Raw genomic sequence first — 15,659 nt, forward strand, 5'->3', positions numbered from 1 at the left:
CACTTGATGCCTAACCTCCAAGTACAGTAACTACCAACTGCCACCAACAGCCAAAAGACCCATCCAAACCTTTGAGGAAGAGACATCTTTTCTCTGCCTATAGGTTCCTCATGAGGGTCCTTAGCTGGAAAGATAGGAAATTAGGCATACTTACCCTTTAAGACCATAAGTGTAGCCTGAAAACGTATGTGACATTCACAGCATCTCTTCTAGGAGCACTTTGCTGCTGCTGCTGCTGCTTATAAGTCACTTCAGTCGTGTCCAACTCTGTGTGACCCCATAGACGGCAGTCCACCAGGCTCCCCTGTCCCTGGGATTCTCCAGGCAAGAATACTGGAGTGGGTTGCCATTTCCTTCTCCAGTGCATGAAGAAGGGAGAAAAAGGAAACAACCTAAATACCTCTTGGTAGAGAAATGTTAGCTTCTAAAGAATCTAAGGCTAAGCAATATAGTTATGAAACTACATTATGGGCTGTTGAATTCATTCAGCGTCTTATTTAAACTCGTGTCTTTTCCATCAAGGAAGAAGTTTTGGTTTGTGTCTGTAGGAAAGTTCCTCTCTCACATGAAAATTTAGCACAGGAGGTGGTTTTTAGCCACACTCCACCTGGGACATTAGTGATATCAGTTGTTGTGGCCACAGTTCATTGTGTTGTATGTGTACCAGTTACACATAACTAGTAAACAGCTTAGTCTCCCATTTACTACAAGCTAAGGGAAAGCTTTGTCAAGGTCTTGACTGACATCAATTTATAACACTTGATGGGGCTTTTTCCCCTTAATTTGGGTACTTGGACTATAACAGAAATGAATTAGGCTTTTTTCCTTTGCAAATGGAATAACCACACATTAACACATCTTGAATAATAAAACAGCTAAACTTCCAGAACATGTTCTTCTCCATTCCAGTCAGCCTGCCTTCATCATTTGAGGGTGGAGAGAGTCTTTTCTTCCTAACAGCTATAAGCCAAAGTAGAGGTTGTGTGAGAGCACCTTTGCTCTTTATTACACCTGGTCAAGACTCAAACATCCTACCAATTGATTATGGAGGCTGCCTTCAGCCCCAGAACACAAGGGAATGGTGCCCAAAAAAAGACCCAGAGCCCTGCAGCATTAGGTAGATAGCTGCTGCTTATCTCTAACAGGATTGTCTTTTTCCAAACAAACCGTCTTCAAGAATAAAAGTGAAAAGCAGGACTTCCCTCATGGTCCACTGGTTAAGGCTCCACCCTTCCAATGCAGGGACCACAGATTCTATTCCTGGTCAGGGAAGTAATATCCCACAAGCCACACAGCGAAACAAACAAAAAACAGTTTAACAAAATCCCAATTCAAAAGTGAAAGGCAACTAGTTTAAGGCAAGAACTGCTAAGTGACAATTATCATTAAAGTCAAATCTTCAGAAGAAAAGTAAAAAAAAAGAAAAGAATAGTCTTCTGTTCCCATATTTGGCTTTACTTGACCATCTTTAGCCTCTGCTGCAGGTCTCCTCTTTAGTTATGAAAGAAAAAGGAAGACTCACAAAGGCCCACACCCTCCAGTGTGTACATTCATTTTTCACAGAGTGTTCATCGTTGTACTAATGTGCACACAGATTTGTAGATAAAAAAAAAACCCCATCTATTGCTATAGTCTTTTAGCAGCTATACAGGAGTTAGTCATGTAGAAGATACCATGATTTTGACCAATATGATTTCAATGTTCATATTTCTAACTTTTATTATAATAATCCTGTGAGAAATATGTTGGTTTAACAAGTTTAACAAGTAATATCTTTTGGGGATTTGTAGAAGTTGGGTATGTTTGAGAGCCCTTTGTTTTGGGCTTTTAATTTGTGTGTTACCCTGTTTTCCAGAAGGTACATGGCAATTTACAGCCTGATAAGCAATGTCTTACAACCACTAACACTTTGTAACTTGTATAATGTGCCAGGCACTGTTCATATGAACTCATTTAATCTTTATAACAATCTTATGAGGTAAGCACTATTATTGTTCTCATTTTATAGAAGAGGTAGCTGAGGCACAGAAGTTATGGCAGATCTCTTTTTATAGGAGGAAAAAGATTCTAGTTTGAGGACGAATGAATTTTGCCAACTGACGGTAAAGGTTGAAGGGCACTAACAACTCTATCACTATCACTGATGTCTCTTACAGCAAAAGAGATAAGGAGTATGGGATGGGATGGTCCCTCCCCCAGCACAGCTGAGATTTGGCAACAAGGCAGGATGTAGTTCCTTGGCCAATTAGGTCTCAGCCAGTGAGAAACATTTAGAACTAGAACCTTTGTGGTTTTTTTTTTAATTCTTTTTTTTTATTTTTATTTTTACTTTATTTTACTTTACAATACTGTATTGGTTTTGCCATACATTGACATGAATCCACCACGGGTGTACATGCGCTCCCAAACATGAACCCCCCTCCCACCTCCCTCCCCACAACATCCCTCTGGGTTATCACCGTGCACCAGCCCCAAGCATGCTGTATCCTGCGTCGGACATAGACTGGCGATTCGATTCTTACATGACAGTATACATGTTACAATGCCATTCTCCCAAATCATCCCACCCTCTCCCTCTCCCTCTGAGTCCAAAAGTCCATTATACACATCTGTGTCTTTTTTGCTGTCTTGCATACAGGGTCGTCATTGCCATCTTTCTAAATTCCATATATATATGTTAGTATACTGTATTGGTGTTTTTCTTTCTGGCTTACTTCACTCTGTATAATCGGCTCTAGTTTCACCCATCTCATCAGAACTGATTCAAATGTATTCTTTTTAATGGCTGAGTAATACTCCATTGTATATATGTACCACAGCTTTCTTATCCATTCATCTGCTGATGGACATCTAGGTTGTTTCCATGTCCTGGCTATTATAAACAGGGCTGCGATGAACATTGGGGTACATGTGTCTCTTTCAATTCTGGTTTCCTCGGTATGTATGCCCAGCAGTGGGATTTTTGAGTCATAAGGTAGTTCTATTTGCAATTTTTTAAGGTATCTCCACACTGTTCTCCAAAGGGGCTGTACTAGTTTGCATTCCCACCAACAGTGTAGGAGGGTTCCCTTTTCTCCACACCCTCTCCAGCATTTATTGCTTGCAGATTTTTGGATCACAGCCATTCTGCTTGGTGTGAAGTGGTACCTCATTGTGGTTTTGATTTGCATTTCTCTAATAATGAGTGATGTTGAGCATCTTTTCATGTGTTTGTTAGCCATCCGTATGTCTTCTTTGGAGAAATGTCTATTTAGTTCTTTGGCCCATTATTTGATTGGGTCGTTTATTTTTCTGGAATTGAGCTGCAGAAGTTGCTTGTATATTTTTGAGATTAGTTGTTTGTCAGTTGGTTCATTTGCTATCATTTTCTCCCATTCAGAAGGCTGTCTTTTCACTTTGCTTATATTTTCCTTTGTTGTGCAGAAGCTTTTAATTTTAATTAGATCCCATTTTTTAATTTTTGCTTTTATTTCCAGTATTCTGGGAGGTGGGTCATAGAGGATCCTGCTGTGATTTATGTCAGAGAGTGTTTTGCCTATATTCTCCTCTAGGAGTTTTATAGTTTCTGGTCTTACATTTAGATCTTTAATCCACTTTGAGTTTATTTTTGTGTGCGGTGTTAGAAAGTGATCTAGTTTCATTCTTTTACAAGTGGTTGCCCAGTTTTCCCAGCACCACTTGTTAAAGAGATTGTCTTTACTCCATTGTATATTCTTGCCTCCTTTGTCAAAGATAAGGTGTCCATATGTGTGTGGATTTATCTGTGGGCTTTCTATTTTGTTCCATTGATCTATGTAGAACCTTTGTTAAACTCACACATGGGACTTCCCTGGTGGTCCAGTGGTTAGGAATCCACCTGAGAATGCAAGGGGAAGGGATGTGGGTTTGATCCCTGGTCAGGGAACTAAGATCCCACATGTCGTGGGGCAACTAAGCCTGTGGGCCACAACTACTGAGCCTGCATGCCCTAGAGCCCATGCTCCACAGCAAGAGAAGCCGCCACAATGAGAAAGCCACTTAGAGAAAGCCTGCAGGCAGCAGTGAAGACCCAGCGCAGCCAGAAATAAATGCATCCGCACAGGAGGACTTAACAGAACTAAGAAAGCAGATCTGGAATGGAGACTTTGTCCAGAAACCCAGGAGGGGCTCACCTGGTTAGATGATCTGAGCCTAATCACCCCCCATCGTGACTGGTGCCCCTGAGTTGTGCTCCCTCATCCCACCTGGAAGGTGGACCAGCAAGTTAGGATGTAGTGGAAAGTTCTCCACCTGGGTAAGAGCCAAAAGCCAGGAGCAGAGGAGAAGGGGGTGGGGGCGGGGGTAGTAAAGTGGGAAGGGGGAGAAAGAGAGAAGATGAGAATGTCCACTGGGTGGGGATTCCCACCAGGGACTATTGGCCTTGTCACCAGAAGGAGAAATCTGATGGGTCGACAGCCGCTTAGTTCAATCCTCAGCTTACTTCTGGCTTAATTTCTCTCCCCACAGATTTTAACACTGTGGAAGTGTCTCCACTCAAAGGCTCTTTCAGGCAGTCTGACTTAACCATCAACCTAAAACATCAGCAGGGGGGCAGTTGGGGGACATAGCAACAAAACATACTGACAGTGCTTCAATCTCACAAGCCTCTTTGGGAATTGTATCCCCTAAACTGACCTAAAGCTTGTCCTCATTGCTTGCACTGACGTTTGAGTTTATGCTAGACTTGGGAATGGATTCGGAGACAATGGCCCCTGGCTCATGTGGCTATTCAGGTTAAGACAGATAAACAAAACCTTAGACTGTATACTAAATCTATTTAAAATATATGTACTATATATATATACTAGATACTAAAATATACTTTTGAAAATGTTTGTGTATTCATAACAGTGGGGAGGCACATAGCTTGAAGTCCAGATCAGAAAGACTGCTTTTGTCAATTTCTTGATGTGACTAGTGAAGACAATTCTTTGTGGCCTGAACTTACAGGATGAGTTTAGAGGATTCAGGTCTCTAAACACAATTAATGGATTTGGAATGTATCTAGTGCTCTCCAATGATGAAATCTTACTTCCTAGATTATGTTGAAATGCTAGAACAGAGCCATTCCCAGAAAACGAAAAAAATATTGTTATATCTACATGGGAAATAGGAGAAAGTGAAAGAGAAATTTTGTTTTCCTAGTTGTATGAACCGGAGAAGGCAATGGCACCCCACTCCAGTACTCTTGCCTGGAAAATCCCGTGGACGGACAAGCCTGGTAGGCTGCAGTCCATGGGGTCGCAAAGAGTCGGACACGACTGAGCGACTTCACTTTCACTTTTCACTTTCATGCATTGGAGAAAGAAACGGCAACCCACTCCAGTGTTCTTGCCTGGAGAATCCCAGGGACCGGAGGGCCTGGTGGGCTGCCGTCTATGGGGTCGCAGAGTCGGACACGACTGAAGCGACTTAGCAGCAGCAGCAGTTGTATGAACCAAATTCCTATAGTGTTTCAAACTTAGTTCAGACATTGATAATGATTTTAATAATAGATGAACTTATTTAGCTCACATTCTGTGCCAAGGTACTGATGTTCAATATGCTGTCTATAATTAAGTTGGCTAATCCTCACAACCATATGACCTGCTATCATTTCCATTTTGCAGAGGATAAACCAGAGAGGTTAAATGACTTACCTGAGGTCACACAGCTAGAAAACTGCAGAACCAGGGTTCAGACACTAGCTGTCTGGCTCCAGACTCTATACTTAAAGCAAAACACCTTGTAAGATTGTATGTGTGCCTGACTTCCTGCATCCTCAGCCTCAGTTACCTCACCTGTAAAATGGAGTTTCTACCACCAACTTCAAGATCCTCTAGGAATTATCAGCAGCAGAGCATTTGTGAGCAGCAGTATTTTATACAGTGGAGTCTCAACTGGCATTCACTCCCTTTCCCATGAGGAAAGGATTATTTTCATTTCTGAGAAAAAAACGGAATCAGAGAATCATCATGACAGAGTTGGAAAGGGCCCAGGAAGCTGCCTCTTACAACCACCCTTTGTTTGGAGGGTCAAACTGCCTCCTCCAGCTTTCTTTGGTCACGTAGTAATAAGTAGGCTGTTTATCATTCAGTCCAATCCATCTCAATACAGGGAGGTAGGTTCCTCACCCAGTAAAAGGAAAACTTCTGACAGATCTTCAAATACAGCTGCTGCCAAGGTACCCCTTTCAACAAACTTTAAGACTCCTGAATCCCTCTGATAACCCTTCCTGGATCCCAGCTGGACAAAGTTAGTCAAAGCTGCCTTCAAAATTTGATACAGAACAGAAGAACTGTGCCAGGCTGAGTATAACTACAGCAGAATAAAGAAATACGATCCCCTCCTTTCATCTCCATCTTCTACATCTGTGAATGTGACCCAAGTTTGTATTCTCCAAACAGCATTAAAATAGCCACACCTGTAATACCAGATCTCTGGTCTGCTCTTCAACCTCCAAACCTGCCTGTTCATACTGACTGACTACAAAGAGGCCTCTGAGAAAATAAACACTGTGATAGCTCTCCAGGCCCGAGCAGGAGAACAAGGTCATGCAACCAAGCCCTCAAGCCCACTAAACGACTAAAACAAATCTTGAGTCAAAGCCTCAGAACTTTGTGTTGTGAACCATTCTGAAGTGTGAAATGCCAACTCAGTCAACTCCAATTACTAACGTTGGGACTGCTCCCTGTTTCCAGCTCTTCCTCCCACCCAGACACTGTCAGATTGTCCTTCCTGACCCTTCTGTGTTGGGGCTTTCTCATGAGACTACTCCCAGCCAACGAGTTCACCGCTGGGTCACAGCATTTAACTGCCAGTGCGAAGACAGTCCCTCTAGAGCTCTTCCCCTCTTCCCCATCCAGGGACCACTAGCTGGGTACCCAGGGCCTTCTGAGAGCAGAGCCCACCTGCCAAATGGGATGGAGTATAGCCTGAGAGAGAAAAAAATCTTTAAGTCACTGGGATGGTGGTGAGTTTTGCTACCACGATATAACTTCGTGTCTCTGATGGGCTTCCCTGGAGGCTCATTGGTAAAGAATCCACCTGCCAATGCAGGAGACATGGGTTTGATCTCTGGGTCAGGAAGATCCCCTGAAGAAGGAAATGGCAACCCACTCCAGTATTCTTGCCTGGGAAATCCCCTGGACAGAGGAGCCTGGAGGGCCACAGTCCATGGGGTCGCAAGAGTCAGACGTGACTTAGCGACTAAACAAGAACTCTGACTGACACAGCTCGGTGATTAAATTCCTTTAAAGAATGGGGTTTCCCCTCAATATTTCCTAGATCCTTCTCACACCACCTGGCAGACCTCAGAGCTGACAACCATCCAACACTTTTTCCTTCTTCCCCCACCTTTTTTTTTTCCTGATTGGACTTAACAGCTTTCCTTGAAATGAAAATGCTTAGGATTACAAAAGCCCAGAAGTTACTGATAAACCAGGAGAAAGGCCTCCGCCTGAGATCTTAGTCAACAGCTCTTCCAGCAGCTGCAGCAAGAACCCGGACTATGAGCTTCTGCCCTCCAACTTCAGAGGTCCCAGGGCCACCCGCCCTGTGATCCCAGAGCAGGCAGAGAAGGGCAGTGGAAGGGAGGGAGGAAGATACCATCAAGAAGGAGCTGAGGTTTTATGCAGCCTTGTGGCTAAGTTCAAGGTCTCCCTAGGAACGACTCTCTGCTTGGTGAAACTGGTTCATTCCAGGCAGAGCCAACTCGGGAATGAAATTCCGTCAACACCCTCCCAGAATGAGCACCTCTAGCTACGGATGTGCATTCACTGTTCACATACAGGTCCTGACGGGAAATGAATAGTGCTGTCTTATTTTAAACGTTAACTAGTTGCTTTTTGCTCCATGAGTCATGGGGCAATAAAAACCCTACGGAACACTTGGCAGACCCAGAATGTCCAAGTCACAGGGCTGTCGGGCATCTGCCAGGCTTCCTGCCTATTTATGACACAATCACTCCAGTGGAGGGACTCCTGCCTACACCCCCACATTCCAGGGACCCAGGGGACCCAGCACTTACTCACTTAGGGTAAAGTCAGATTCCTGGGCTCCACCAGCCCCAGGAACCCACCAACTTCAGACCATGGGCTTTGGAGAAAGAAGTCTAACTTAAATCTGATGGGATTCTAAAACCTAATGACTTGGCAGAGTTGGATAGAGGGGGTTCAAAAGCTGGAATAAATACATCTATTTTTCTATAAGGTATTTGAGAAAGAATAACTGGTACTCATTCAACTCAGTGGATCCCTACTAATGGAAATAAACAAGGCCCCCTAGAACTGAGAAAATACTTCTAGAGCATTTTTTAAGACCCTTCCGGTTGCTCAAAGCCCTCCCTCATTAGGATTCCATAAAGTCTAAAAGTATAAGCTATTCTTCAATCTTTATCATTGTATTTCCTGAAGTTCCTACAAAAGATACTCCAAGGAGAGGTAGCATTCATGCATCAGATATGAGCTATATGCCCAGAACTTGCTGGGACCTGGGGATACATGAGTGAACAAGTCAGGGCACATGCCTTTGTGACACTTGGATTCCAGTGAGAAAGACAAGAAAACTGCCGATAGCAGTAAGTGCTCTGATAGAATTGAAAAGGGTGATGTGACAGAAACTGTTGGTGGCATCTGAGCTGAGACTTAGAGGATAAAAAGGAGTGAGACAGGGCTTCCCTGGTGGTCCAGTGGTTGGGAATCTACCTTGCAGTGTGGAGGATGCTAGTTCAGTCCCTAGTCTGGGAGGATCTCATGTGCAGCTGAGGAAGAAATCGCTGCAAGTTTTCTTGAATGTACAAAAAACCATGCATCCACAGATTCAAGATGCATAAATTAGTAATTAAAGATAGCCATAGGGACTTCCCTGGTGGTCCAGTGGCTAAGACTCCACACTCCCAGTGCATGGGGCCGGGGGTCGGGAACTGGATCCCACATGCTGCAATGAAGACCCAGCACAGCCAAATAATTAAATAAAGGCCTGTCACCTATGTAGAAAAAGGTGACCATAAAAACTCTGCTACTCCACTCACTGAAAGGTAGAGTCCTATCATCTTCCCCTTGCATCTGCCTGGCTTCAGCAACCAACTTGATCAATGGGGCCACAGAGGAAGTCACACGGCATGCATGACACCTGAAGCTACATCAAGACTATTCAGCTTCTAGCTTGGTCTTTTGGTCTCAGGGGAAATCCAGCAACCTTGTAGAAATCTGACTTAAGAGTTCTCAGGACTATATAAACAAGGTCACGCTGCATCTAGCCCTCCAGCTGTCCCCCTAACATTCATGTTCTGAATGCCTATAAGCAAAGACATCTTGCACCCTTCAGACCAGCCCAAGTTTCAGCTAAACACCACCAAGAAACTGCCGTAAATCCCACATGGAATGCAAGAATCACTCAGCTGAGACCTGCCTAAATTTCTGGCCCACAAAAATGAGATGAAAAAAATGGCTGTTTCTTTCAGTCACTAAGTTTTGGGACAGTTTGCTATGCAACAGAACCAGAAAACTATCTCAGCAGCAACAGGGCACAGAGCGCCATCCAGTCTTCTTCCTTTAAGGAGTCCTGCTGCTTCTGCGCTCTCTCTGCTAGGATGTGGTGGGAAGCAAGTTCCCACTCCTCCTCAAGTAGCGTGGACCAGGCACCGCCCCACTAGAAACTGCTTCCTCAGGCTCAGGCCAGGAAGCACTTACTACACTTCTAGATGGGGGCTTCCTGAGTGGTCTAGTGGTTAAGAAGCCTTCTGCCAATGTAGGGGACACCGGTGCAATCCCTGGCCTGGGAAGATTCCACATGCTGTGAAGCGACAAAGGCCCTGTACCACAACAATTGAGCCTGTGCTCTAGAGCTCAGGAATGCCAGCTATTGAGCCTACACACAGTAGCTACTAAAGCTTGTGTGCCTAGAGCCCATGCTCCACAAAGAGAGAAGCTACCACATGAGAAGCTTGTGCATTGCAATGACGAGTAGCCCCCACTCGCTGCAACTAGAGAAAGTTCATGCGTAGAAACAAAGACCCAATAGCCAAAATAAATTCATTTACTTGAAAAAAACACTGCAAAGAATACTTAACATTGTTTAAAAAATAAACTTATAGATGCCAGCTCTGCTCTGGCCAGACTTGGAGAGGGAGCCAGGAAAACCAGTGAGCTCTACAGAAGGAAAGTGTTAGTTGCAGAAAGCTTGAACGGCAGCTCCCAGGGAACATAGCAGCGAGGCCAGCAGCCACTATGCTCTCTCCTTGATGGGACCAGACCTAGGCTATGGCCGGACTCAGTCTCTATCTGAGACATTTCCAGTCTCAAGGCATCTGAAGGCAACTTTAAACCTGACACTGGCCATGGAGCTGGTCCAGGTGGCCTCCCTGGTATCCCAGAACCTCTGTGGTCGGTGAGGGCAGGAACGCCAGTGAGGGGTAGCGGTGGCTAGAAGAACCTAGTGGGGGGCTGTGGTTAGCGTCACCCTGGCCCAGCCCTCCAGTGGCTCTGTGGCCAGCCCCTCTGGACTCCAGGAAGTGTATATTGGATCTCTTTCTGTAAGATGCCCATGATTCCATGAAGAGACACTCAGGGGCAGGCTGTCTGTCCTGGCTCTGGAAGGTCAAGGCCATCCAAGAGACAAGCTATGACTCTGCCTCAGAGGGAGTCACTTGAAGACCATGGAGAGAGTAGGTGGTAACGACGCTTCACCACCCGGAGATGCAGCCACCTGGAAAGGTGACCCCTGCCTCGCTGGAGATGAGCCCAGCACTTAGCCAAGGCCTCGATGCAGAAGTTGGGGTGTCTGCAGGAACAGCAAGAGTTCCCCAGAGTCAGCCAGACCGCTCTCAGCTTGGGACACACGAGAAGAGGACTTGGCAAGGTGAGAAAGCTGTGTGACGACAGGGAGAGAGATGGCCTGCCCTCCAAGGACTGCTGGGCCTCAGCAGCCATGCTTGCCCTTTATTCCATAGGAAGCATAGTGTTTCACCAGAAAAGACTCTTGTCTGGACAGGCATTTGTTCATTTGCTGGCATCCTCCAGGATTGCTCTTCACCACCTGGAACGGGCTGGGAGGAAGTGGTTGGCTGATCCCATTCTCTGAAGTGCCTTCTAGGCTTCTCCATCCTACAGAGGAGGACCAAACTGCCCGGTGAGTGGCTGCCAGGGAGCTTCCTATAGGAACCACAGTGCTGGAAGGGCTTCACTGGCTGAAGGCCTGGCAAGGCTGTTTTTTCTGGGTTCTCTGGCCACCTCGGATCAGAGACGGCTGTTTCCACTAGGGCTGGAGCAGAGGCTGTTTTTCTAAAATCCTTCACACTTGCTTCTAGTGATGCGGTGACCAGGATGTCATCTTCCGCAGGTTTGCTGAGGAACATGAAGAAGATTATTCTGGATACACCAAGTTTCCTCTCTGTTTGAGTCTATGGCCCAGTGATGCTAGCAGTGGGTTTGGAGGAAAGTCTCTGAAAACGGACAGGAGACCGTGATCGTGAGGCTTCACAATGGGATCTCAGAAGACATAACACTTCCCCTGGAAGTGTCTCCCTCCTCAAGCACAGTGCTGAGACAGTGGGACCACAGGACAGCCAGAGCTTGAGTGACGTCAACATGCACCCTTTTTGTCCAACAGGCAGGAACCAGCTTGCTTTCTGCCATAGGGGAGACCCCTCGAAACACTATCTTATAGGAATTCACCCCACAGTCATCATTTCCTGTGACAATAAAGCCACTGAGATGGACTTTGGGGGACAGCTCAGACGGTCCAGCTGCATCAGATGTTCTGAGGACACTGACTCTGCATCCCCAGGATGGAGAATTCACCCACCTAGCTTCTCAGAACAGTGTGGCATTTCTGTCCAAGAAGCTCCAAGTCCTGCAAGAGAAACGCAACCAGTTAGAGGCACTGGGAAGAAACCCTGTCCAAATGAGTGCTCTGAAGAGCAAAGCTCATAGTTTTCTTTTTCATACTTTTCCTGTGCCTGGCCTAGGAAACTAGCACCTTTAAGCTGTTGAGGGGAAGATGTGAGGAGAGTTTGTTTAAAAGATATGAGCAAAAATACATCACATCCAACTTGTGGGAGTTGATGCTCCCTTCAGCTGGCAGTTAAGACTGATTCCCTCAAAGGGGAGGGACATGGGGGGATTAAGGATGAAGGCACTCACAGGGGAAAAGCATCTTCACAGAAGACACTGCAAAGGCAGCTCTGGTACCTGCTCAGACTAGATGGGTGGGGACAGAGGGACAGGGATGCTCAGCATGAAGACAACCTGAGAAGTTATAAGGGCTACACCAAGCTCAGCCATTTTGCCACCTGTGATATTGTAATTTATAATTGTATATTTAGTCTTCCCCGCTCCTGGCACAGAGCTCCTAAAACCCTGGAGTTTAAGTGAAGAGACTCATACATGTGTCTTTTATGTTAATAACATTTAGAAAGCACCTAAGGATGGGGGCTGGTTTCTAGGGGAAACCGACCAGGTGATTAGAGGAATGGAAATTTCAGTCCCACCACAGGAGCTCTGGGGAAGAAAGAGGGGCTAGAAATTTAGTTACCAGTAACTTAATCATTCATGCTATGTAGTGAAGCCTCCAAGAACATCCAGAAGGGTGGGATGCAGAGAACTTCCAGGGAAAGAGTGCACGGAGGTGCTGGGAGAGTGGCACCCTTAGAGCTGGAAGCTCTGTGCCCCTTGCCCATACCTTGCCCTATGCATTTTTCTCATGCGGCTGTCCCTGAGTTACAGTAACCAGCTTACTGCAATTAGATTACAGCAACCAGTAATCTAATCAGTAGCTTTTTTCTGAGTTCTATAAGCCACTCCAGCAAATTAATCAAACCTGAGTAGGGATCATGGGAACCTCTGGTGTACAGGCTGTAAATCAAAGGCACAAAGAACAACTTGGAGTTGTGCCCTCTAAAGTGAGGGCAGACATGTGGGATGGAGCCCTTAACCAGTGGGATCTGATGCTGTCTCTGGGTAGATAGTTTCAGAATTGAGTTGAATTGTAGGCACTCAGCTGATGTCGAGAATTCTTTGGTGGTGGTAACACACACACACACGACCATCCAAAGCTCCCTAGCAGGCAGGAAGCTCTCTTAAGGGGTAGCTATTACCAGGCTAGTAGCTTCACTCCCTGAATTTCAGTTTCCTTGTCTTTAAGACTGCTGTTTCTGATATCCTATTACATCCCTTATAAGTGGAACCTAAAAATAAATGATACAAATGAACTTAAATTTACAAAAGAGAAAGAAACTCACAGACTAGAGAAGGGAGTTACGCTTCCCCTGGGGAAAGGACAGGGGGAAGGGATAGTAAGGAGTTTGGGATGGACAGGTACACACTGCTACATTTGAAACAGATAACCAATAAGGACCTACTGTATAGCACACGAAACACTGCTCAATGTTATGTGACAGCCTGGATGGGAGGGGCGTTTGGGAGAGAATAGATACATGTGTCAGTTCAGTTCAGTCGCCCAGTCGTGTCCGACTCTTTGGGACCCCATGAATCGCAGCACGCCAGGCCTCCCTGTCCATCACCAACTCCCGGAGTTCACTCAGACTCACGTGTAGGTATGGCTAAGTCCCTTCACTCTTCACCGGAAACTCTCGCAACACTGTTTGTTCATCAGCTATACCCCAATACAAAATAAAAATTTTAAAAAAACAAAAAACAGCTTTAAGACTTTGCAAGAAAAGTAAAACAACAAACCAAAAAAAGACTCCATTTGTGCTTCACAGGGTTTTAGGCAAGGTTTAATCCATAGCATGATTTTCTATGTTCTCACAGCTGTTTTTATTCTATTGGGAGTGAATGGGGTGGGGGCACTCAGAGAAACTTAGCTATAGCCTTGAGAACACAGTTCAGTTATGGGAAAATCATGACATTTATAAGGAAAAAAGCTTATGAGGAAGCCTCTTATGGCCAATGTGGAGTTGAGAGAAGGGAACCCTTCTGGGTTGTTACCATCCTTCCTGCGGGTGTGGAACTGCAGGAGGACAGAGGCCTTTAGACTACAGAAAAGGGGGGCTCCAGTCACCTAAACTCAAGCCGTTGTTGAGCCTTCTCCACCCCAGAGGAATCCATCCACTTGGCCTCCTCTTGCTCCCTCCTTCAAAACCTAGAATCAAACTCCTTTTTGCTTCTACCTCTATACCATATCTCTCACATGGATTATTCCAATACCTTTCTAACTTGCCTCCCTGCTTCTCCTCTTATGGAATGCTCCATTGTTCAGAGTGATTCTTGTTCAGAGAGACACACATCATGCAAACCAACACCCTCCAGCAGGCTGCCCTTGCTCCCAGGCAAGTCACCCGAACAGGATCAGCAAGGCCTTTCTCGATCCAGTCATTGCCTCCCAGCACTGCCTCTCTCCCCATTGCACTGGCTTCCATTCTCTTCTGAGAACATTCTGTTGCTACCTCAGGGACCTCAGGGATTCGACACTTCCATTCCCCCTTCCTGGGGCAATCTCCCTCAAGTTCATGTAGCTTTCTCCCTTATTTCAACCAGCTTTCTGCTTGTGTATCACCTCAGATAAATCTCCTCTAATCACAGTCCAAAAAAGACCCTTCCCCATCACTTCTATTTTTCCTCCTCAAATCTAGAACTACTAAATATTTTTATGCTTAATTGATGGATTGTCCCTCAACTAGAACGCAAGCTTCATGGAAGTACATACCTTGATTTAGCACACCTCTGCATTCCCAGGGCTTAGCATAGAGTAGCACCTAGGAAACGGCAGCTGTTCAATAAATGTTGCCCAAGTACACAACTAAGAGTCTGTTACTTTAAATGTCCATCAACAGAGGAATGGATAAAGAAGATGTGGTACCTAAATACAGTGGAATATTACTCAGCCATGAAACAGAATAAAGTAACGCTTTCATGCACTGGAGAAGGAAATGGCAACCCACTCCAGTGTTCTTGCCTGGAGAATCCCAGGCATGGCAGAGCCTGGTGGGCTGCCATCTATGGGGTCGCACAGAGTCGGACACAACTGAAGCGGCTTAGCAGCAGCAGCAGCAATGCTATTTATAGCAACATGGATGGCTCTAGAGATTATCATACTGAGTGAAGTAAGTCAGAGAAAGACAAATATCACTCATATATGGAAGCTAAGTTTTAAAAAAGATACAACTGAACTTACAGAAGTAGACGTACAGATATTGAAAACAAACTTATGGCTACGGGAGGAGGGATTGAACAGAAACTTGGGATGAACACACACACACACACACACACACTCCTATACATGAGACAGATGATCAACAGGACCTACTGTATAGCACAGGGACCTCTACCCAATATTGTGTGACAACCTCTATCAGAAAAGAATCTAAAAAAGAATGAACTTACGTGTGTGTGTGTGTGTGTGTGTGTAACTAAATCACTTTGCTGTACGCCTAAAACTAGCACAACATTGTTAATCAACTGTACTCCAATAAAATTACAATATTTCTTTTAAAACAAGAGTCTGTCAACTATTCGGCTGTGTATCACTTGGACAGGACAAAAGGTCAGTAATCACCCAACCATAGACCACTGCAAGGGCTGTGACATATCCCGGAATAAACATGCCCCTTGTCTCTGACAATAATAACCAGAGACCACCTAGCAGATAAGGGTGCAGAGTAGGACAGTGGCCTTCAAACAAGTGAGCTTCAGGAGGGCTTG

General features: G+C 45.3%; 1 non-coding gene across 2 annotated transcripts in view; it reads right to left on the reverse strand.

Annotated features, from left to right (window-relative positions):
• Positions 1–2,291: 2,291 nt before the first annotated feature.
• LOC101117403 (uncharacterized) overlaps positions 2,292–15,659 on the reverse strand; it is a 159,349-nt gene continuing 145,981 nt past the window's right edge. For both annotated transcript variants that reach the window (XR_009599814.1, XR_009599815.1), the window contains exon 4: positions 2,292–11,850. This is a non-coding gene — a transcript (uncharacterized LOC101117403). The remainder of the gene's footprint in view (positions 11,851–15,659) is intronic.

This window comes from Ovis aries, chromosome 3 (assembly GCF_016772045.2).
Source record: "Ovis aries strain OAR_USU_Benz2616 breed Rambouillet chromosome 3, ARS-UI_Ramb_v3.0, whole genome shotgun sequence".
NCBI lineage: Eukaryota > Metazoa > Chordata > Mammalia > Artiodactyla > Bovidae > Ovis > Ovis aries.